Here is a 25,164-nt window from a genome sequence, read left to right as displayed (position 1 = left end):
TAAGGCAAAGAGGAACAAGTCACCAGTTACATGGAGGGCAGCAGGCAAAAAGAGAGAGCTTGTGCAGGGAAACTCCCATTTTAGAAACCATCAGATCTTGTGAGACTCATTCAGTATCATGAGAACAGTACGAGAAAGACACACCCCCATAATTCAATCACCTCCACTAGGTTCCTTCCATGATAAATGAGAATTGTGGGAATTACAATTCAAGATGAGATTTGGGTGGTGATGCAGACAAACCATATCAGCCTGGTTAAAAAAAAAATGGCAATAGTTTAGTCTGAAGTCTTTGTTTTGTCTAATTTGCTCCTGTCTCATGTCCATCCCTCTAGCCTGGAATTCCTGCTTCCTACTTCAGGACTTTTATTATGAATTATTTCAATAGAGAGGCCTCATAATCACAATAGTTAAGTTTTGAATCCCTGCAGTTACAAGGTTGCAAAAAGAATATAATACTTTTACAATTTTAAAAGCATTTAATACTGAAATATCAACTATTAAATTACATCCTATTTACATATTCAGTTTTTCCTTTCCAACAGACATGTATACACTAAGTTCAGGCAGTTATCCCTGGAAATCTCCTGGTAGTTCTTGAATGCTGTAAACATCTCAGGGTAAAATGCAAATAAAAGGAAGAATGATTACAAAGTGAACTTGTATATATCTTGGCAAAGATGAAGAATTTCATGAAGTTAATAATGTGAGATGTTAAGCAAAATTTTTCATCATTTAAAGCCATTGAAGATTATGCACCTGGCAGTGTCTATGAGTTTAAAATTGAAAGGCCTATTGACAAAGATAATGATAAAGAGCTTGTGAAAGTGATCTATTTAAATATCAACTAATAATGAGAGGCCTGTGAGAAAACTGATAAAGTACTGAATTATTTTTATTAATAATAACCCTTTTTTTGTAATCTTTCTTTAGAAGCCAAACATGAAGTGAAGACCATTCTATGATGCCATTTATGCAAATAAACTATTAACACTTTAATCATTTCTAACAGTTTAAAACTCAGTATATAATACAAAACAAAATCAAGTTTGAACCCCTTTTTGCTATTCAACCAATTCTATTTTCTCTTTCTCTCCCTCTCTCTTTCTTTCTTTCTTTCTTTCTTTCTTTCTTTCTTTCTTTCTTTCTTTCTTTCTTCTTTCTTTCTTTTTTTTTTTTTTGAGACAGGGTCTCACTTTGTCACCCAGGCTAGAGTGGAGAGGTGTGATCTTGGCTCACTGCAGCCTTCACCTCCTGAGCTCCAGCAATTGCCCACCTGGGCCTCCCAAAGTGCTGAGATTACAAGTATAAGCCACCATGCGCAGCCTAGTCAATTCTTAATACAATAATGTAGAGGCAATGGCAAAATAAAAGAAAGAAGAAAAAAGGGAGGAAGAAAAAGGGAGGAAGGAAGGAAAAGGAAGGAAGGAAAAGAAAGGGAGGAAGGAAGGAAGGAAAGAACAAAGGGAGGGAGGGAGGCTAGGAGAGACAGGATTTACACTAAAATAACATAGCCTAGAATTAACTATTAACATTTAATTTACTACTTTCCATATGTAGTTTCAGCAGTCATTTTCTGCTGAGAGGTATCATTAAGTAAGGTATAAGTTCTATCTTTAGGCAAACATTAAGAACTATAATTGTAGGTAGATTGAAAGTAGCATTAGTTCTATATATTATTTCCACCTTACAGAAAACATACATATTACTACTATCACTGTTACTTCCATTACTTGAACAGAATTACTGCACTGCTATCAAGTTTATAAAAGTAGATGCTAAATACAAATTTTCAGATGGAGTGCCTAACTCAGAGTAGAAATTCAAAAATTTCAGTTCATTCTCCCTTGAAGATGGCAGAAAACTTAATAGCTTACTTGTCCCCATGAATGAAATAGATTGAGTACATGGGTCAATTTTAAGCCATTGATTACTCAAGATAGAGGCCATTGTTGGTCTATTTCCTCCCTCTTTCTCTCCTCTCAATTTTCAGAAGAGGAAATTTTTACAGTGTAACACAGAATTATACTTTATGATTTGTGATGTCATTTTAAAACTCACTGAAATGTTACTAGGACTCATGCGGACCTTTCATGGATTGTATTTTAGAGTTTGAAATGAGTGTCAGCAGAGGATGTGGAATTTCCTTTGCTTAAAAAAGGTAAAAATTGAAAACATAAAGGCTTTTGAACTCTGATAAAAAGAAACTGCAATGATGAATAAATATATGCATTTATATACACACATGTAAACACACATAAAATACATGTAAAATTTATTATTAATTTAGTCTATGTATACTTAGAAATAAAAAGCAAAAAAAAAAAGTCCATGTTTTCTTCTTACCGTCTGTGTGTTAGATGGCAGAAGACAAGCTGGCCCAATCACCATTTCTGAGTAAATGGTCTTGAATAAATTTGCCTCTTTCCTAAAGAAACTAGGGTCCTCTTCTCACTGTTGCTCACCATGCAGTCAGAACTTATTATAAGTAATATTGGATAGATCTGGGAGGACATCCAGATGGATCTGGGAGGGCATAAGCAACTCTACATTTTAGAAACTCCTCTCCCCAACTGACCTGTGAAATCACTGGCTAATGAGTTTATTATTTTATAGCACTTTAAGAGCTGCTTGGTTCTATGTTCGCTTTTGAGTATGATGGAGTAGATTGAGGCAGACCATTTCTCTCTCTAAGAACAAACAGGAAAACCAGATAAATACCAAAAGAATTCCCTTACCATTACTTTTCATGTTTGACTTCTAACTTCACTTGTACATATGATTTTTCTTTCTAATATAACAAATTTGAACAATTTGTGTATATTCCCTCTAATTTATTTTTATATGACATAATTTCACATAATGAAAAAACAAATTGATTTTTTATTTAAACAATGACTTTGACATATTAATATCAGATTGGAAACAGAAGCATTTATTCATTTAAAAAATGTAATAATGTTTTCTTGGGATACATATTCATACTCCAAAGAGTAGAATTTTAAGAGCAGAATTAAGAAACATAAAAAAAGATACATAATGTCAACATGCCTGTAATTTTGTTGTTGTGTAGTTGGCACTGCAAAAAGAGAAAAAAAACACACCATCTTCCTTCACTGACAGTCCTTTTTAACCAGGTGTCACAAACAAGCATTGCTATCAGAGTGCTGAGTTTGCTGAATACAGAAAATGTTTCTTTAAGGTACAAGTAATATACAATGAATCTGCTTGATAAACATGATTGCCTAGTCAAAACTGCATTCTGCCAGAAAGTAAATGTATTTAATATGGCTATCCAATTGAAAACATTTGCAGACTGCATCAAGGAAAATTATAAATATCTGACATCACTTGGGATGCAGTTGATTATATTTGTGGGCAGCATTTTTATAGAATTTATATCGCATCAAAAATGCTGACAAAACCAACATTTTACACTATTGAAAAAATTCTAAGACTGCTCTGTGGCAAAGTATGATTGATGAGCCCATGAACTTAATATATGTTTTTAGTCAAACAGTTTCTTTTGAAACTATATTGCTATATCCTGTTTTTAGGTATTCTTAATAATGTTAAATTAAAGTCATTTTTGACTTTGATGAAGGAAAAAGTGAAGTTAAGAAACTGTTTTTAGTCAAATTATTTTAACAAGACATACAAAACCCGATTTCTGTAAGTCTCAGATGATTAAACATACTTTTTCTCCTATTTAGTCTAGAGAAACCAGAAAAACTGCTGATATTTTCATCTGACTGTCCAGCATGTAAGCTTAGGTTAAAAGTTCCGTTTTCCCTTGATACCTATTCATATTGAATTTTGAATAACCTTCTTCAATAGCGGTTTTTTGATAGATGTCAATGTCTTTACCCTTGGCTCTGATGTTTCAGAATTGCTTCAGTTAGTCTGAGTCCTCTCATGATCTCCCACTCTGTGGGCCACTTTGTATACACTAGACTCTAGACCAAAGCAGAAGCATTTTTACTGCTTTGATTCAATAGAATCAAGAAAGACTATATTTCTTTTCCTTTTCTTTCCTAACCTTTAGCTTGAAAACCAGGGGACTTCTACACAGCACTTTACAATTGAGTTTCATGAATTCTCAACCAGTGGATGAAACTGGATTGAGCACTGATTTGATTGATTATTGCCCTGGAAATGCTTGAGTCCTTATGATTGTTCATCAGGAGAAAAATGTTAAAACAAGGTTGGTCTCTGATAAGAGATTTGAGGACAATCAGAGATAACATTCTTAAGACCTGTTACCTGTATTATTTGGGGGATTTATGATTGATCTCTGCTTCCTGATGTCAGAAAGGACTAATAGTGTTAACTCAGATAGTTTTCCTGTGATCACATATGGGAGTTGGAAATACTTTTAGTTAATTGAGTCATAAGTTTTCTATTATTCAAAATTTCTTTTTAAATATTCCTATCTTCTTAAAGACTCTTTTCTCTCTAACTCATCATTTCCACACAAGTTTTACATGAAACCCCTGCACTTCTATGTATTTTTTAAAAAGGGGTCTTTGAATATGTCATGTTGACACATGTATGTTCCAGATGATTAATATACAAGCATTGACAAATACTTATTATTGATCATTACACCTTGATAGTTAGGAAATATTTTAATTTAAATTAATAAAAAATACTCTGGTGATATGAAATATCCTGATCACACCTCACACAGAACAATTATAAAATAATTTTTACTAAATACTTAAAAATCAGTATTTTTATGGCAGTCAGGCTCAGTAAAAGTGCACAGCACTTTAGAAAACCAAACCCTTGTAATAAAGGAAGTAGACTGGGTCTAATTGCTTGTCACTATTTTGCCTGAGGGTAGACCTCAAAATCTTAGGTATAGCAAATTAAATTAAGTAGTCTTAATTGCTTGGTGTGTCCAAATACAAAGTTTAGGGTTAGTACAGTAGTTTTTTTAAAAGAAAAATAAAACTGAAATGAGAAGACATCCAGACAAATGAGAAACATAGATGTGGAGTTCTAACATTTGTTTGTAAGCTTTGCTCAGATCATCAGTTGATTATTGAATTATGCCTCTGGGAAGGAAACTCCAGAGCATATATTGATAACAGCATCTAGAATCTAAAACAACTGAGTGGAGATTTCTAGTGTATACTGCTCTAGAGAGAAAGGAGAGGTAAGAGTCAGAGTCTCAGACAAATTAGTAGATCAATCCTCCTCAAAGCAAAACAGTTAAATGCAGGGCATCTAAAACAATACTCTTCAAAATACTTATTGTAAGACAAAAAATCAAGTATATTCAAGTGTTTAATTCTATATAAAGTCTCACATTATTCTCTCTAAGTACATCATGATTAAATATGCATATTGAAATGCCAAAGAAAACATAACTCATACCAAAATAATCATTAGATACAGATCCCTAGATGACCCAGATGTTGGAAAAATCAGAGGAGCCATTTTAAATATGTTCATGAACATGAAAACAATATGGTAATAAACAATTAAAATAAGGACTTTCATCAGACAGCTATCAATAATAAAAATAAAAACAAATGGAAATTCTAGAATGGAAAAATACAATCAGTGAAATGAAAACATGACCAAATAAGCTTAACAGCAGTATTTAAGAGTACAAAAGAGTAAGTCAATGAAGTTGAAGAGATATCAAAAGAAATTATACAATCTGATCCACAGAGATTCGTAACCAAAGGACAAAAATTAGGTGGTCCACAATCTATATGATTAAAAACCTGGAAGATGAAGAGAGAAAAAGTAAATAGAAAATGTATTTGAAAAAATAACAGTAGAAATTTTTCCAAATATGTTATATAATTTCTAGCTAAGTTTGAAGAAGCAAAGTGACTGCTAAACAAAATAAATGAAAGAAAACCGAACCTAAAATTTCATACCAACAGTGATAAAATGCAGAGACGAGAAAGTAGCCAGAGAAAACTGGCAGGTTTCGTACAGGGAAACAATGTGTGAGGCTGATCTCTCATAAGAAAAGCAATTGGAGGCTAGAAAGAAATGGAGCAAAATCCTTAAATTGTTAAAATAATATAAAAGTATCAATCCATGAAATCTATAGTTAGCAATTCTGCTCTTTAGGTGAAGTGGGAATAAATACATGCTTAGATGAAAGAAAACAGAAAATTATTTTCCAGAAGATCTACATTACAAGGAATGACAAAAGAGTGTTCACTGGGCTAAAGTGAAGTAGCCTCAAATGCAAACTCAGATCTCTAGTTATCAATAAAGAGCATAAGAAAGAGTAAATATGTGCAGAAGATAGCTATTTCTAATTTTGTAAAAGATATCTGACTGCTTAAAGCTAAAATCATTACACAAATTGCAGAGCTTATACAAATAACATAATACAGAGGAGGTCATTTGAATGATGCAGTTACAAGGTTCATATATTCTATATAAAGTCTCACATTATTCTCTCTAAGTACATCATGATTAAATATGCATATTGAAATGCCAAGACTCAATAACTAATAATTAATTAAACCAAGAAACTGTGGGAAACGAGGAATGGAGGAGCAAAAATAGAACAAACAAAAGCAAATAGTAAACGGAAGATACAAATTCAACTCTATCAATAATTCTATTAATTAGACTAAACAGAGTAAACATTCCAGTTAAAAAGCAGAGAATACCAGCCTGGATTTTAAAAAGAAGGAGGGAAGGAAAGATGGAAGGAAGGGAGGGAGGGAGGAAGGAAAGAAAAGGAAAGAAAGGAAGTCCAACCATATGTTGTCTATGACAGAAACACTTCCAACACAAAGACACAGAAACAAAGGAAAAGGATATTCCATGAAAACACTAATTATACATAAGCTCTAGTGACTCCATTACTACCAGACTATGTATACTTTGATACAAAGACTGTTACCAGAAATAAAGTAGGAAATATCATATGTTAATAGGATCAACTAATCAGTAGATTAAATATTTATAAGTGTGTATGCAAGTAGTAGATTTTCATAAATCATGACAAAACTGAAGGAGAAATAGGCAAATATACAATCATAGTTGAAATTTTAGCAAAACGCTCTCAATATTTGATACAATAGACCAAAGAAATTAATAAGAATATAGAATATCTAAACAGAAAAATCAACTACCTTGACATAATATTTACACAATATTATGCTCAACAATTACAGAATACACATTTTATCAAAGGCACATAAGATTTTTACCTAGACAGATAATATACTGGACCATAAAAAATAGTCTCAATACATACAAAAAGACTAAAATATTTTCTTAAAAAGATATTTTATGGTGACTTTAGACTTAAATCAAAATGGATAACAATGTTATATCTACAAAATTCCCAAATGTTGAGAAATTAAACCATACAATGAAAGCAGTACTCACAGGAAATTGTTTAGTTTCAAGGGCTTATATCCAAAACAATGTTTTAAAATATTGACCTAGATTTGTCTTATAGAAAGCTGGAAAAAAAAAGTAAAACAAAGGAAGTAAATTAAAATGAATAATAAAGAGCAAAAATCAATTGCATTAGAAAAATAATCATAAAATTTACAAAACTCAAAGGTGCTTCTTTAAAAATATTAATAAACTTAAAAAACACATAACAAAATGGATCTATAAACAAGAGATAAATTTCTAACATCAGAAATTAAAAAGACAAACAAAATAGAACCTCTATATATCAAAATAATAAAATATGTACAACTTTATACTAGTAACTTTCACATTTAAGATAAATTAAAAATTATCTTTAAAAAACGCAACCTACTGAAATTGACACAAAAATTTACTTGGTTATTAAGTATTTGTAACAAACAAAGCTCCAGATTATATGTAATGATTAAGAAGAAATAGAATCAAGTTCATACATACTCTTTCAGGAAAATACAGGAGGAGAAAACAACTCCTAAATAATTTTCTGAAGATAACATATCCCTTATTCTAAAACATGTCTCAGATATTAGAAGAAAAAATCTTATTGGCAATCACCTTATAAGCCTCAATGTGAACATACTTACAAAAATATTAGCAAATTCAACACACAGATATATTACACAAAAATAATATTTTATGAATAAGTATATTAAGGATATAATTTAAGATTTAAAGCATAATATCAATCATAGTGATATTGCCATCATTGCTATCAATTATTTTAAGATTATTTTATTTAAACAGAATTGGCTGCCTATTCAATAGACTTTATTTTTTTGAGAAGTTTTAGGTTCACAGCAAAGTTGAGCAGAAAACTGCTACTTTTTAAAGAGGCAGAAGCAATTTCAAGCAAAGTAAGGATTTAATATTAACATATGCAATACCTTGACTATTAATGATTTTTATGGGTAGTAGAATGGTTTTCTCAATGTAATTAACATTCAGGATTAGTTGAGACAGTGTTACTTCCTCAAAAAACCCAACTAAAAACTTTAAGATATGTGAAAGATGCTTTGAGAAGTGCAGTGTGATACAAGAAATGAATGCTATGAAAGAGTTAACAGGATTCAGACAGGAATCGGTAAGTCCTATGGAAAGGGTGATGGAATGTCAAGTACCCATTCACTGGAGTTCTCTCTATATTTCTGTAACATGATTAGTAAAGTTCCCAGATTCCTGAATACTGAGAATAAAATATGGGACCTGAGCTAAGGTCTGGAGCCTTTGATACAGTAAAAGCGGCCTGGTGTGATGGCTCACACCTGTAATCCTTGCACTTTGAGAGGCCAACATGAGAGGATTGCTTGAGCTTAGGAGTTTGAGACCAGCCTGGGCAACGTAGAGAGACCCCATCTCTACAAATAATTCAAAAATCAGCAAGATGTGGTGACATGCATCTGTGGTCCCAGCTACTTGGGAGGCTGAGGTGAGGGATCCCTTGAGGCCAGAAGTTCAAGATTGCAGTGAGCTGTGATTGCATCACTACACTGCAGCCTGGAAGAAAGAGTGAGAATCTGTCTCAAAAAACAAAATAAAAAATAAATAAATAAATAAAATAAAAGCCAAAATCCCAATTCTAAATTGGCTTCATGAGGGTAAATTATGGACTTTTATAAAGAAAAATACAGCAAGAAGAAAAATAAAACAACTATATGAAGTTAGATAGGCTCATAAATTGTCTGACATTTGTATCATGAATGACTCTGCTTCATCACTTTAAGAAACCCTAAACTCCATTGTTTCAACATCATTCATTCATTTCAATATATTCCTCATAAGTCAGTGGAACTTAGCACAGTTCGTCCTGACATACCTAAGTATTTATACATTCAGGAGGTTAGTCAGAGTCAGTCAGCAGTTTTTATTCAACACTAAAGTTCATCTTGGCTGCCCTCCCAAGCTATTCAATAGTTATTACTTGTGGGTTCCTATATATCCCTTTAGGAAAAGAGATCTGGTCAGAAACACTAAATGGTTTGCCTGGTCTTAGAGTAAATTAAAAATTCTCAATATGGCATTTATGAACTTTTATAAACAAACATAACTTTTTAAACATTTGCTTTTTACCAATTTCCTCCAGTCTTCTCCAGGAGACAATTTACTACTTGATAATTTCTGAAAATGTTTGCATGATTATTTTTCTCCATGCTACAGTTCATGATTTTATTCTTAGTGTTTTCTGTAAACGGTGAGTAAAGGGACCTTCAGCTCCAGCTTAAGTACAATCTCTTTCATGATAACATTTTCAGCATCATAGATTCCCCAGATGAAATATAGATTCTCTATGCTCAATGTATTAATTTATTCATAGTGCTATAGCAAAATAACTGAGACTGTGGCTGGATATTTTATAAACAGAATAAATTTATTACTCACAGTTATAGAAGCTGAGAAATCTAAGATTGCAGGGCCAGATGGTTTGGTGTCTGGTGAGGGCCCAGTCTCTGCTGCCAAAATGCTGTTGTATTAGTCCATTTTCACACTGCCCTAAAGAAATACTGGAGACTGTGTAATTTATAAGGAAAAGAGGTTTAATTGACTCACACTTCCAAATGGCTGGGGAGGCCTTAGGAAACTCACAATCATGGTGGAAGGTGAAGGAGAAGCAAAGGCATGGCTTACATGGTGGCAGGCAAGAGAAATGCAGAGCGAAGGAGTACAGAATCCCTTATAAATCCATCAGATCTCACGAGAACTCACTCATTATCGGGAGAACAGCATGGGAGAACCACCCCCATGATCAAATCATGTCCCATGAGGTCCCTCCTACAACATGTGGGAATTAGAAATCAGATTACAATTCAAGATATTTGGATGGGGCCTCAGAACTAGACCATATCATTCCACCCTTGGTCCCTCCCAAATCTCATCTTTCTCACATTTTAAAACACAATTATGCCTTCCCAATAGTACCCTAAAACATTAACTCATTTCAGCATTAACCCAAAACTCCAAGTCCAAAAGGTGTCTTGTTGCTATGTCCTCCATAGGGGACAAACACTGTGTCCTCACATGGTGGAAGGTGGAAGGGCAGAAGAGCCTAGCCAGTCCCCTCCTTTTTAAGGTTCTAATCCCATTCATAAGGATGCAACTTTCATGGCCTAATCACTGCCTGAAGGCTCTACCTGTTAATACTGGGGTGTTTGGGATTCGGTTTCAACATGAATTTTCAAGGGGATACAAAAATTTAAACCACAGCACTCCATGCTGAAGTTCAGAGGAATCCTTAAATAGTATCTTTGCATCTTTAAAATATAAGTTGAGTATCCCTTATCCAAAATTCTTGAGACCAGACGTGTTTTGGATTTCAATTTTTAAAAATTGGGAATATTTGCATTAAACTTACTGGTTCAGCATGCCAAACCCAAAATTCTGAAATCAAATATGCTCTAATGAGCTTTTCCTTTGACCATCATATTTCTGCTCAAAAAGTTCTAGATTTTGGAATATTTTGAATTTCAGATTTTTGAATTTGTCATGTTCAATCTGTAATGCCACTTTTCTCAATTTAAGTTTGGAACTCAAAGAGAGATAGACACTGGAGTTATTCAAATGTATGTAAAAATGTCAACTTTGCTACTACTAGCAGTCTGTGTCTTTAGATGTGTAAGCCAAGTAGGATCAATCATTGCATAAAAAGATGCAAACAACCAGACACTGTATTGTAATATTTCTCTTATTGTCTAGTTAATATTACCAAAAAGTTACTTTAATTTTCCAAGGATAGTTCCTCATTATTTAACATCTATTATTTTACAAAACAGCAATAAATACTTATCCTGATCTTAACTATCAATATGTAAATATATTCAGTATTCACTTCGTTGGAATACAACCTTAAGTAAAAGAAAAAGAATAGCAAAAGTTAAGTAATTCAGATTCCGGATATTTCCATTATTCCATTCTTCTCTTTCTATCAGAATCATTCTTTCAATATTTCTATGACAATAGACATAGTTTCCTATTTCAACCCTTAGCTTCTATGTTTGTTGTCTATGAATCGAAGTTGAAGGAAGGCTTTGGTAAGATGAGGTTAAAACGTCCAGAAAAATAAATAGTTTTAGTATAAGTGTATATATTTATATTAAATGACCTCATTATGTGCTAGGCTACTATGTATTAAAGAATACAACTGTAGATAAGACAAACACAATATCTACCTTCATAGAAATTAAAGACTAATGTAAAATAGACATGTAAACAGGCAACAGCAGTATTGTGAAGTTAAGTAAAGAATTAGGGGAGTTATAGAGTGCAATGTGAACATGTAAAAGGTGGTTACTTAATCCTCAGGAGAATTTGTTCCTTTTTTATATGGTTTATTCTATCATTTGACTACTGCCATCATTTGGAATAAGAGAGATTAAAGAACAGTTTTCTGAACTAAGTTTATTTTCTTTGTGTATTCTATTCTAACTACTGAAATAGTCCCTGGAAGAACACTCATACAGTACTTAGCCATTCTTTAAACATTCATTTTAATCTAGTAAACCTCCTATGAACCACTCAGTTCAACACCAGTCTCATACTAAGCAGAACAAATGCCACATTGGTCACTCTTCTTCTGAGACACTACTTGTCTTATACAGCTTTTATTTCTAATGTATTGTACTTAATGTTAAGTGCTTTGTAGCCCAATGAGAGTACAAACTTTATCTTATTACTTTTAATAACTAAAAGGCAGGTGCTTGAGTTTGAAACCTAACTCTGCCATTAACTAGCTTGAATTTAGGCAAGCTTTATTTTTAAAAACTTCTCCGGGCCTACCTAGCTTGGGGTTGCAACAGAAGGCATGTTAGCACTAAATGCTAGAATTTTTATTGATTTTGAGCTCCCACTTGACCAATTAGTAGAACACATTGCATGTCTCCAGACTTTACTTTTTATGATAATTCTAAGAAATTCTAGGACATTTGCACATATCTGAAATCAATTACAGCTATCATAATCACTTGCCAGTGGAGAAAAAAATTCCAAAGTGACCCTAAAGGATGCTGGATTCCTGAACATTTCAGTTAATGTTAGTTTTCTCCGTGCATATGCTGCCTACTACCTGCATATGCTACCAGTTTTAAGCCTGCCTGAACAACAAATGTCAATGAGGTTCTTTAAAGCAGAGAATCAGATTCCAATCTCTCAGAATGAAGAAACAGAAAAGAATAGGGGTAAAGAATATACAAATAAAATTCCTTGATCCCCTACATGTCACTGCCATTCAACAATAATCTTCTTCTTGCCACCGGGACTTGCTGGTCAGAAAGCCATGTAATTCCCAGAGACAAGGGTTCTAACCAATTCACAGTCTTGATGATCCCAAAGCCATGGCTGCTAATCCCATCTGTAAAGTCAGAATCTACAGGGTAAAATCTGAGGTCCATACGGATATGTTTCTCACCAAGGTATGTATATAAATGAAGCTGGTTGTGGCTGCAAATACTAAAACACTCAAACTAAAATGAGTTAAATATTAAGAGGACTTATTACAAAGCCTGGGAATAAAATTGTTTCTGCTTTTGTCAATTTAGGTTCTCTATATCATGATTAAGTGTCCATATTCTTTTCACTTTTTTTCTGGTGATTCATTCTCAGCACATTGGCTCTCTCTCATTTTGCTGAAAAATGGTTTAAGAATCCCGAGGCATTCTAATCTCACACACCAATGTCTGGATTCAGATCATTTTTTTCTTAAGTCTTACTTATGACCTAATTAACCATTTCACCACTAGAAGATTTTAACTCCTCATTGGCTAGAATTGAGACATAAGGACATGCCCATATCAAATAAAAAATGTTAAATATATATATGGCCATGAGTATTTTATAGCAAGGCAAAATCTACTACTATTATTTATTAATGAATCTCTCAGGAACACTTTGTGATCTACCAAACAATTGTCTGTTTTATCACTCACAGGTTCTGTTTTAAGAGTTTATTATATTATGATTTTACTATAATTTATCCTTATGAAGATTTAAAGTTTTTAAATAATTTCTGTGGATATTTATTAATAATTTTAGTCATTTAATTTCTCCATAAATAGATCCATTTACTTCAAGAAATTATACCTACTTTACCCATAACTTTATGCAAAGGAAAAAAAAACCTGCCCACTGATATCACTCATTGACAACATGGCTAATTGTTTATTAAACTTAAAGCATGGCAGTTCAAGTGGGTCATGGCCCAGTTTAATAACATGTAAGTTTTGGATATGCCTTTCACTTTGGTTGAACTAAACAAAATTGATTATTTCACTTGAATGTGGTGTCTCAGAGGACAGATTAGTTGAGTATATTTAATGAGTCCTATTGGACAGTGGAAGGAAACAACAATTTTGAAGAGCATCTAGATTACATACTAAATTTAGTTTTAGTTAACATTGAAGAGGATGATGTTATTATTCATGTATGTATACTAATTCTAAGAACCCCTTGCTAATAGAAACAGCATTATACTTTGGAATGTGTGTTTGTATTTACAGCTAGCCTTACAGTAAATATCCTTGAATGTGGTTGTTAATCTTAAAGAAAATATTTGATAATTTTAGAGAAGCCCACCACTTCAGATCCATGCCTTCATTATTGATGAGTATAGCTTTACAGTAGGTTGAGTGAAAGAGCTTTAGGTATCATTATTTTAATAGCATCACTTTTCTAAAGAAGGTACATTTAGCAATGTGAAATGTTAGTGATCATGGGTCTCCTCTCTACTGAGGATAGAAAAGTTATCTTCTTTCATCCGAGACACTGAAAGCGCTTAAAAGACATTATCTCATTATCTCTATAACATCCTCTGACAGAATTGGCTTGTAGTATAATTCCTATTTTATTGGTGGATAAAGTCACGTACATTATGGTTTTATAATTTAGCTAGGCAGTTAGTCTGCCCTGGCAAGAGAGCTTTCAGCTTTACTTCATCTTGAAAATTTGTCTCATTTATGTCTTCACATTTCTAGTGCAGACATGACCTTAATGTTCCCAGAAACCAAGTATTTAAGTGGTCATTTGTCCAGTGACTCTTTTTTTTCCCTGAAGAAATGTTGCCAAATTATACTTTATTTCATTTTGACATGAAGGAGAAATGAATAACATTTTGGATAACTGATAGAAATTGATTTGAGTCATTTTTTAGATTAAAATAAATAATAGAACTCTAGAAGTATTTTTTCATTGTGTTAAATGGTTTTGACTACTTTAAAATGGTTACTTTAAAATGTTTAAATGTACAACTTTTAAAGGGTGAAAGACTATACGAACTGAGGAGAAACCAGAGGATAAAATGCATAACTTTTAAAAAGCAATCTCATGCAATTCTTTATAAGACATGTGCAAGTTAAATCCATGATACATATACTTCTTGTACATTATTCCCCTACAAGGCAATGAAAAATATATAAAATTTTGTCTAAGAAATAGACTAAAGCCATGATGACATAAGAAGTTTAGCTGGCAGAAGCATGCCAACTTGATGGAAGGAATTTCAGTGACTCAAGACAGAGGACTGTAACATCCTTTATCAAGTTTTGCAGGTTTTCTATTTTTTTTTCAACTAGAATTAAAAGATGGGCAAATCAAAAATATGTTTTTATAATGCACAGGTTTACAACAGATATGAGGGACTTTGTGGAAATCTGAATCATGAAATTTCCAGGAATGATCAGAGAGACTCGATAGTTCGTATTAGATTAGCATTATTAATAGGTACATAGTATGAGGGATAAGAGAATGAGTAGGGAAAAAGAGAACATGGAGCTTTAATTATTATTCTATGCATCTTTCTTGTCTTACTATTAAAAGGAAATGTATTAAGTATCTTTTTATATGAGGTCTACTTTAGAAACTGGATATATACAAATGTGTTTCAAACGTGAGCCTGTCCTTCAAATAATTATATATGAATATTACTATAAAAATTAAAAGCAAGACCTAGAAAAGTGAAAAAAAGCATAGATCAACACATAATCTTTGTACTTCAAATATTTTTCTAGTTATCAGAGTTCTCACAAATCTATTATGGCTCAAATAAGGCTGTTGCATGCTCCAGTATGATAGGAAAATGTGAAGTGGAAAAGGCAAAAGACATTTTGTTCTTTAAAACTAATGTTGGAAAACAAACTTTATGATGAAGGTTCTGGACCTCACTAATGTATGAAAAACAACTTTTAAAAGATGTTTAATTTTGACAGGTAAATTATGATTGAGTTCTAAAAATGAGATTTTGATCTATTATTAGAGAAATGATATTAATATTTTCAATACATGATGATGATTATAATAGATCCTTTTTCTACTCTAGAGAGCCATCTAAATAAAGTTCTAGTTTCAAAAGATTATAAATAACAGTTTGATTTAAGTTCAGAGTAAGCACATTCTGTTTTAAAAGTTTATTTCACAATAAGAACCATTCAATACAAAAACAGACACATAGATGCATGGAAGAGAATAGAGAACTCAGAAATAAAGCTGAAGACCTACAACCATCTTATCTTTGACAAACTCAACAAAAATAAATATTGGGGAAAGGACTCTTTTTTTTAGAAAGTGGTGCTAGGATAACTGGCTACCCATGCAGAATAATGAAACTGGACTCCTTTTACTACATACAAAAATTAACTCAAGATGAATTAAGGTTTAAATGTAAGACTTCTTCATATTATAAAAACCCTAGAAGAAAACCTAAGAAATATCCTTCTCAATATCAGCCTAGATAAGGAATTTATGGCTAAGTCCTCAAGAGCAATTGCAACAAAAACAAAAATTGGCAGTGGGACCTAATAAAACTAAATGACTTCTGCACAGCAAAAGGAACTATTAAGGAATTAACCAGATAACTTTCAGAATGGGAGAAAATATTCAGAAACTATGCTTCTGAGAAGGGTCTAATACCCAGATTCTTTAAGGAACTTAACTAAATGAGCAAAAAGCAAATTACCCCATTAAAAAGTGGGCAAAAGACATAAACAGATGTTTCCCAAAAGAAAATATACACACAGCCCACAAACATATAAAAAAAAGCTCATCATCCCTAATCATCAGAGAAATGCAAATCAAAACCACAATGAGATACCATCTCATCCTAGTAAGAAGGACTTTTGTCAAAGCATCAGAAAAATAACAGATGTTGGTGAGGCTACAGAGAGAAGGGGACCCTTATACATTCTTGGTGGGAATGTAAATTAATCTAATCACTGTGGAGAGCAGTTTGGAGATTTCTCCAAGACTAAGAATTGGACTGTCATTCAATCCAACAATCCAATTACTGAGGGGCTACCCAAAAAAAAAAAAAAATTGTTCTACCGGAAGGACACATGCATCCATATGTTCATGACAGCACTATTCACAATAGCAAAATATGGAATAAACCCAGGTGCCCATCAATGGTGGTTTGGATAAAGAAAATGTAAATATACACCATGGAATACTATGCAGCCATAAAATGAATGAAAATGTTGCAGGACTTTTCCTTAGTTCAGCTAAATACAGGGTTCTTGTCTGTCCTACAGCCATGAAAATTTAGGCTAGCAGACAGCTTAAAGGGTAAAAGCAGGGTTTTTTACGATGAAAGGGAAAAACGGGGAAAACAGTGACTCTCGCTAGGCCAGATTCCCTCCACTAGGGCACTTCCTGCCCGACAATTTGAATCTCAGGTTCCACACAGGAAGAGGAGGGGCCAGGCTCCTCCCTGCTGCAAATATCACTAACTTCCGAGGCTCCACCTCAGTGGGCAGGCTGGTTTGAGATTCTCCAGGGACCCCCTTCCACCTGGCTGTCTCAAAATCATGTCCTTTACAGAAACATGGATGCAGCTGGAGGCCAATATCCTAAGCAAACTGACACAGAAATAGATAACCAAATACTGTATGTTCTCACTTCTAAATAGAAGGTAAACATCCAGTACACATGAACATAAAGATGGGAACAAAAAAAAGGATAATTAGAGGGTGAAGAGAAGGAAGTGGGCAAGGGCTGAAAAACTGTCTGTTGGGTTGTCTGCTCACTACCTGGGTGACAGGTTCAGTCATACTCCAAGCCTCAGCATCACACAATATACCACTGTAACAAATGTGCACATGTACCCCTGATTCTAAAATAAAAGTTGAAAAAAGAAAAGAATCATTCAATATATTTCCCTTTTCTCTTATTATAAAGGTAGAATTTGATATTGTCTTTCTTAGAAATAAACCAAAATAAGGCTTTGATACAACCCCAATTAATATAAAAATAAGTAGAGCTCTGCCAGTGTACAAATTTGACCTAAATTGTGCTCAGGTTTTAGGATGAGTCACATGACTTTAGTGGAAGAATTGCTTTTGAACCAGAAAAACTGAACTTTAAAAAAAAAATTAAAATGCTATCCTCTTCTGTAATGTTTCACAATGTGCACAGAAGAAAATATAATATTCTTTGAAATATTCAAGTAACAAATATTCTGTGCAGACATTGCACTGAATATTGCCTGCACTGAAGTAGATGCACAGTGTTACACAATGTTCTGTGTCTTAAACTAAGCCAGCTTGAAAGAAATGTTTGCTTAGTGCCCTGAGGGTCGAAACCCCTGGGATTCCTGTTCAGACAAGGACAGGCAGGGGATTCCAAAGATGACTCTAGGGCTTCAAAGTGTAAATTCAGGAGCATTTTGACAGAAGTACTTCAGTCCTGACCTTAACTCCTGCTGAATGCCTTGTTCCTGTGAGAGAAAACCTCTCTTCTGCTGAACTGTTCAAAATTCATTTCCAATGTGCATTTGCTCTGCTCCACTCTGTCTGAAAATATATGTAGACAAAGTTGATTGACAGCCCTCTAGTTACCATACCATGAAGGTTGACACCAGAAAGGCTACAACTTTAATTCACTGACAGCTGAAAGCTACCGAACTTAATTTCTTAAGGTTCATTCTTAAATCTCTACTCATTGTCCCAAGAGGAAAACAAATAATAGGGGATTACATAGGACTCATGGAACTCTGTATAGAAGGATGTAAATATGGAAATTGCAGTCATGAATTCTCTGCTCTTCTGAGAAGAAATCACATTATTCAAGTAATTCTCACAAAGATGGCTGATGAATCATTTCATTTGCCAAAATATTTATTTTTCAAGTAGGAAAATAGAGTACATTTAAAATATAAATATTTTAAATAATTTATCATTTTCAAATTAATTTTTAAAGAATTTATTATTTAATAATTTAAACATTAATAAAATATAAAATTTTCTTATAATTAAGTATTGAAATTGTAGAATAAACTGTCAAGTGGCTCACAGAAAATTAAAGTTCAATCCCATTCTCCTTTTTCTATCTCTAAAATTCTGGCTGTGCAAACCAAATTCTTGCCCTGTCCCTCTTGTATCTATAGTTCTGGCTAATAAACTACACTTTGAAGTTAATTCCTGCTTTTATTTTCTGCTTCCTTTCTCCTTCTACTAACATAAAATTGGATGTGACAGTTAAAATGCAACAAGTACCACGCAGTATGAGGGAAAGGCAGAGAGAGAGAGAGATCAGTGTGAATGTTATTGATTCTTTATATTCCTAATTCTCAATATGTTAAATAATTTTCCTCACCCACACCCCAAAAATGCTCACATCCTTATCCTCAGAACCTATGGACATGTTACCTTTCATGGTAAAATGGACTATGCAGATGTGATTAAATAAAAATCTTGAGATGAGAGGTTATTGTGGATTATTAAGGCCAGCAAAATAGAGTCACAGTAGGAGGCAGGAAAAAGGATGAAAGTCAAAGAGAGATTTCAAGATGCAACATTATAGGCTTTGAAGATGGAGGCAGGGGCCATAAGCCAAGGAATGCACACATCCTCTAGCAATTGAAAAAAAAAAAAAAAAAAAGGAAACAAATTCTCACCTAGAGCCTTCAGAAGAACACAGACTTCCTGACCTATTTTAGATTTAGATTTCGGAAGTCCAGAATTGTAACTGAATGAAATGTGTATTTTCTTAAGCCACTACCATACTGGCAGTTTATTACAGCAGCAATCAGAAAATAATTCAGCCACCGATCAGCCACCGATTTCTGTTATTCGCGATGTAACTCAATCTTAATGGAAACAATTGCACAAGTATTCTTATATCTCAAACAAACATTCCAGAAAAGCCCTCAAGGGAAAGCTTTAAAATCAAGTGAATCTCCAATGGGAAGTGGCACTTTTCGTTCAGGGATTCATGTGTTTGATTTATTTAATAAGGAGGAATTTTGTTAAAGCAATATTGCCAAGAATGATACAACTTGTTCATCAATTTAGTTCTTGTTTTTTTTTCTTCTTTAGCAAGAATGATAACCTTTGCAGCATCCACCCTTGCATGTGGGCATAACCTGTGATTTGTTTCTGTCAACAGAATACGGTAAAAGTGTTGAGATGTACCTGATTACATTAAAGAAGATGGAAGCATTGGTCTGCTAGAGTGTCTCTCTTTCCCTTGTTGGCTTTAAAATGTCCAGTAACTGACTTGGCAAGAAACTCAAAATGCTTCTAGAAACTGAGAGTTGACCTTCTGAGGACAGGCAGCAAAAAGCAAGTTCCCCAGGGACTAAAGTTGAGCAAGCATGGCAGTGATGCACCTTTAGCCTCTGGGTATTGTGTACTTGTGTTTTTTATTGGCTAAACACCAGTACTCTTATTTCAAGGTCACTGCTAAGATAATAAAAGAAAATAATCTAATGCAATTATACAACCCTGACTCAAGTCCAGCCTGGCTCCGTTCATCCAATTATATATTAGTCCATCCATTAATCCATCAATTTATACATACATAAGGAAGATGAATTAAGTGTGTGTCATCTTCCAGGTCCTAAACCAGGTATTCTTAATGATACAGACGAATGACAGAGCCCAGCCTCATTGATTTATCATACTGTGCCTTACCCTAAATATTCAGGTCCAAACTAGACCTAGGCCCCGTAGTTTGGGGGGCATATCGATCAACTCTGGCCCTATACTGTGCCACTAAGTAGCCAATTACTCTGTGGCTAAATTGAACACTAATGCAGTTGTACAGTTGGATGCACTCACTTTAGTGAGTACTTTTAAAAGCACCAAATAACATTTAAAATTTTGAATATATGTTATAGTAGTGAGTTTTATCACTGATTAAAAACTCCTCTGGAGTCTAGCCACCTGCATTGAAATTTCAGCTATACCAGTTTCTAAGTTTGCTCCCTTAAGCAAACTACCTGTTTTACACTACTTAGTGTCTATTTCTTTATCTATATAGTTGAGAAAACAATGATACCTATATAATCAAATTGTTGGGAGATTTAAATAAGATACAACATATAAATCACCGGGAACTACCCCTAGAAAGTGTTCAGTAGATATCAGCTATAATTATGAAAACAATTTCCTCATTATCACCCTAGTCTGTACAAGTAGGCCTTATCTCTTATATTCTGGGCCTTGTCCTGCTCCTTTTTTCCAGTGGAAGTGGAGGGAGCTATCTGTTGGCCAATGTTGGAGTAGAAAGTGTGTATTCTTGACCAAGTCTTTTCCTCCTCTTCTCCTGGGGATCTGGCTGTCCACAGAAAGTAGCTTTTCAGCTGCAATGCTTGGTGCTATATATATCACAACGACAGCCGTAAGCCCATGGCAGACCATTTTTTTGACTCTAGGTGTTACTGTATAAGTCTGCCTAATAATGAATTTCAGTTTACAAAACAAGTATTTCATTTTAATAAATGATTATAGCATATTCATTTTACTAGTTAGGAATCTATTTCAGGAAAGAGAGTACCAGTTGGAAGATGATTTTTTTTGAGGTAATAAAGGGAGGGAAATAATATTTTTAAAAATGTTCTACGATTTATCTCAGTAAACTTTAGACATATTTTTCCTCAAAAGAAAGATAAATAACTTTTTGATTCTCAGATAAGGAAACCTTGGTAAATATTCTTCATATGTACTCTAAAGAACCTACAGGATAATTTTGCCTGTATTACTTTATGACTAATATTAAAAACTAGATTATCTGCATATAATTAATGACTCTAATAAACTGGAAGTTAAATTTAAATAACTTTTTTATTTTTATTCACACTTATTCATTATGTATTAAAAGTTCAACTATTATATAATTTAGATTTGAAAATAAAATTTTAAAAAGGTTTATATATTTTCATACATCACAACTAACTGTGTAAATTGGTTTTCTATTTAAAAGCAGTTGATGGTATTAAGTATCTCAATATATTTACACACTTTAACCAAATACTTTGTAAATATATTTCTTAATTATCCTTTAAAAAAATCGTAAATAAATATAGATGCTTAGCATTATATGTTTATTAAAGCTTAATTTTGAGCCAGGCATAGTGGCATATGCTTGTAGTACTAGTTACTTGAGAGGCTGAGGCAGGAGGATCACTTGAGCCCAGGAGTTTGAGGCTGCAGTGAGCTAAGCTCTGGCCACCGTACTGCAGTCTGGGGGAGAGAGGAGAGAAAAACCTTGTCTCTGAAAGACAAACAAACAAATGACAACAACAAAACACTCAATTTGAAATTGTAAGAGACTGAAAGAAACTTTAATAGTCAATGATAGGGAAAGGCTTCATAATCTTTGCTACGGCCATAGATTTTTAACGAATCAGGCCTTAGAGTTGATGGTTATATATTTTAGGTAATGGCATGGATTTACAGATACATAATAATCTTAAGTGAAAGCAAAATTTGTGAAATTATATGGACAGTGTGTAGTAGCTAAGTTAAAACAGCACTAATAACAATAACAATTGCAATAATCCACATAGAGAAAGGGATAATTTTGAAGAGGTGATTTTTGTTGTTCCTCTAAACTGTTTCCCACATTTTTTTGTATTTTCCATTTAGGAAAATCTATATTTATTTTACAACTACTTTTTTTTAAAAAAAGTTATTACCTTGTTATTTTAAAAAGCGTTTTGGTTTTGTTTGAAAATTTATTAATGCATTCATTGGTCAAAATTTTACTTAGTATTCGAATATAAATTCAGGTTGTTATTACAAACTCTTTTATCCTGGTTTGTAATGGATTACAAATCTCCATAACAGATTTAGAATACTTAATGCAATGATTTAATTTTGAGATGAACTACAGTAGGGTTTCCTTATGCAACCCTATGTCTCAGCTGGATCACAATATGAGTTCATATTGGTAATCCGGGTCACCTTAGGCAATCCCCTACTGTATACCACTCCCTGAGCACCAACTTCAACCTCATATCTAGCTGCATCTGCTGATTTGCCAAGGCATTAGGACTGTGTTCTCTCTTGGGATTCAGCTATGAACAGAAGAACCTGGTACACACATTATGGGGGGGGTCAGAGTCAGAACTGAAAGGAATCCAGTACAATTCACCAGACTGAGCACAGGAGCTAGAATGGAACACTCAGTCTTCACGGCTGTGCATCTCGAGGAAGAAAAGATTGCTCATAAAACTACAAGTGTTTTAGGATCTGGGCGGTTAAGCAACTGTGCTGTGGGATCTCCCTAAAATATTCACACATAGAAAAACAAAAGAAGTTATTTCTGCTAGCCAGGAGAAAAGGAAAGTTTGTTTATGTAAAACAGCAGAGTATATCGGTTGGCAGCTGAAGAAAGCAGGAGTGATGGAAGCAGGGCAGTGTCTGGAGCAGATTTGTGTAAAGCAATGAGGGAATGTGGTCTGAGCACAGTCCTCACACCCCACCCCCTAACATAAGTGGGGGTAGCTCCAGTATCTTCTGAGTAAAAGGAACAGGCCAGGGCAGATTTGTGTTTTTTGAGAATAAGCTAAGTGGTGCACAAACCTGAGGAGTGTAGCACCAGGGACTGTTCTCAATTCAACAGTGTATTGAAAACCTGTGGAACGTTAAAAAAAAAAAAAGAAAAGAGAGAGAGAGAGCAATATGGAAAGAAACCTCATAAAGGAAACCAACATGCACATTTATGAAGTTAAAATATTATCCTTCTAGCACATTAGTAATCTATTAATGTGAGTTAATTAGTGTGGTTAGGTTTAGAAACATTCACATAATATTCTTTTACTTCTTTTAGTCTATCAAATATAAGTGAAGAAGTATGTGTCACAGTTATATGATTTTTTGCAAAATTATAATTAAGACATTTTCAAGACATTTGCAGTTGCAATACATTAAGATAGTCTATTTGATATGATGATGTAAACCTGACACAAAATACTTGTTACACATTGCATTTAGTTTCAATAATATTTTAAGAAAGATTTGTGAATTTGATAAATATCCCTTAAAATAATTCAACATTTTCTTGAGTGTCAAAAAGTAAAGTAAAGTTGGAATTTTAGGGCACGTGTAAACTATGATAGGTTGGAACTGAAAGATACCTTAGAGGTAATGTACTTCCTGTCTCTCATCTTATATACAATATACAAGCAAAGGAATTAATTTGACCAAATCGCATAGCTGCTGACATGCCGAAAGTCACCCAATATCTGGCAATGACAGTCAGTAGTCCTGAATCTGGGTCTCCATTACAAAGAGCTGCCAACACTAGTTTTGTTTCTGCTTTGTGATAATTCAGATAAATTTTCACTGAAAAGGAAAAAAGAAAATTGACCTGGTAATGTAGGAAAAATAGGCCTCTTAATACATCAGTGAGTCAATTAAGTGAATGTAGTCTTAATAAATGAAGTGTGTCAAACTGTTCTCACTGAGGTAGTCAACTATTCTGGAATGTATACCTATACAAATCAGGCTGGTAGGCAATTAGGGGATTTTACATATTTCATTTCAATTACTTTTTGTTGTATTTAGAAAAAGTGTTCGTCCTAAGAAATTATACTTTATTTATATTCTTAGATTTTCATTATAGGAAAGTGGTCCATTTTTTCTTTTCCCAGATAACAAATGTTTAAAGATTAAATTAAATGTTAAAAATACAAAATGTTGTTATCCAAATGAATATTATTTTTATTGATGCAAATATAAAATCCCATTTTATTGGTTAAATAATTCATGTGGGGTTTTTTTGATGAGTACTTTTGCCCATGTAGTTGGACATATTTCTCTGAAATTATTATACTAAAAAATGACTGGAAAATAACATTAACTTTTTAGGAATAAGAGTTGAAGAAATCTGGGCTATATTTCATTAAAAAGAGAAAATTTGGAAAAAAATTGATAATGCCATGGTAATAAGAGCTAGCATGAGCCAGCCCTCACAATGTGCATTCACTAAAGCTGAGAACAAACCATGTGAGATAAACTCTCATTATCTTCTGATTTCCATTTTGTAGCTGAGAAAAAATGAGATGCAGAAGGTTAGATAATTTGACCAAAATCAACAGCTATTTAAGAGATAGAGGTAAAAATCAAACCTAAGTAATCAGACTCCAGAATCTGAATGCTTAACCAACACCAAACTACTTCCTTTTATTATAACTAGCTTATCGAATCCATTACAATTTCTAACCAGGAGAATTAAATTATTTTCATGGTTTTGTTATCTAAAATATTTTAAATAATATTATTTCTCCTTCTGAGGAAAACATGGTCTAGAAGCACTCTAGTCTCTGTCTGAAATATTCTTTTCCCTTTTCTTAACCTGAGCAGAATTTGGAATAAAAAGTCATAGACCCCAAATTAATAAAAGGAGGAAAAAAGACACTCTTGTCAGTTATACCTGCTGCATTGCAAGAGCAAAACAAAGAAAGTAGAAAGTACTCCCCAAGCAAGGCTTGAGAATAATGCATCCAGTTTTTTTTTTTTTTTTTTTTTTGAGATGGAG

This window comes from Hylobates moloch, unplaced genomic scaffold (genome assembly GCF_009828535.3).
Source record: "Hylobates moloch isolate HMO894 unplaced genomic scaffold, HMol_V3 SCAFFOLD_3, whole genome shotgun sequence".
Classification (NCBI taxonomy): Eukaryota; Metazoa; Chordata; class Mammalia; order Primates; family Hylobatidae; genus Hylobates; species Hylobates moloch.
Note: the sequence above shows the minus strand (reverse complement) of the source record.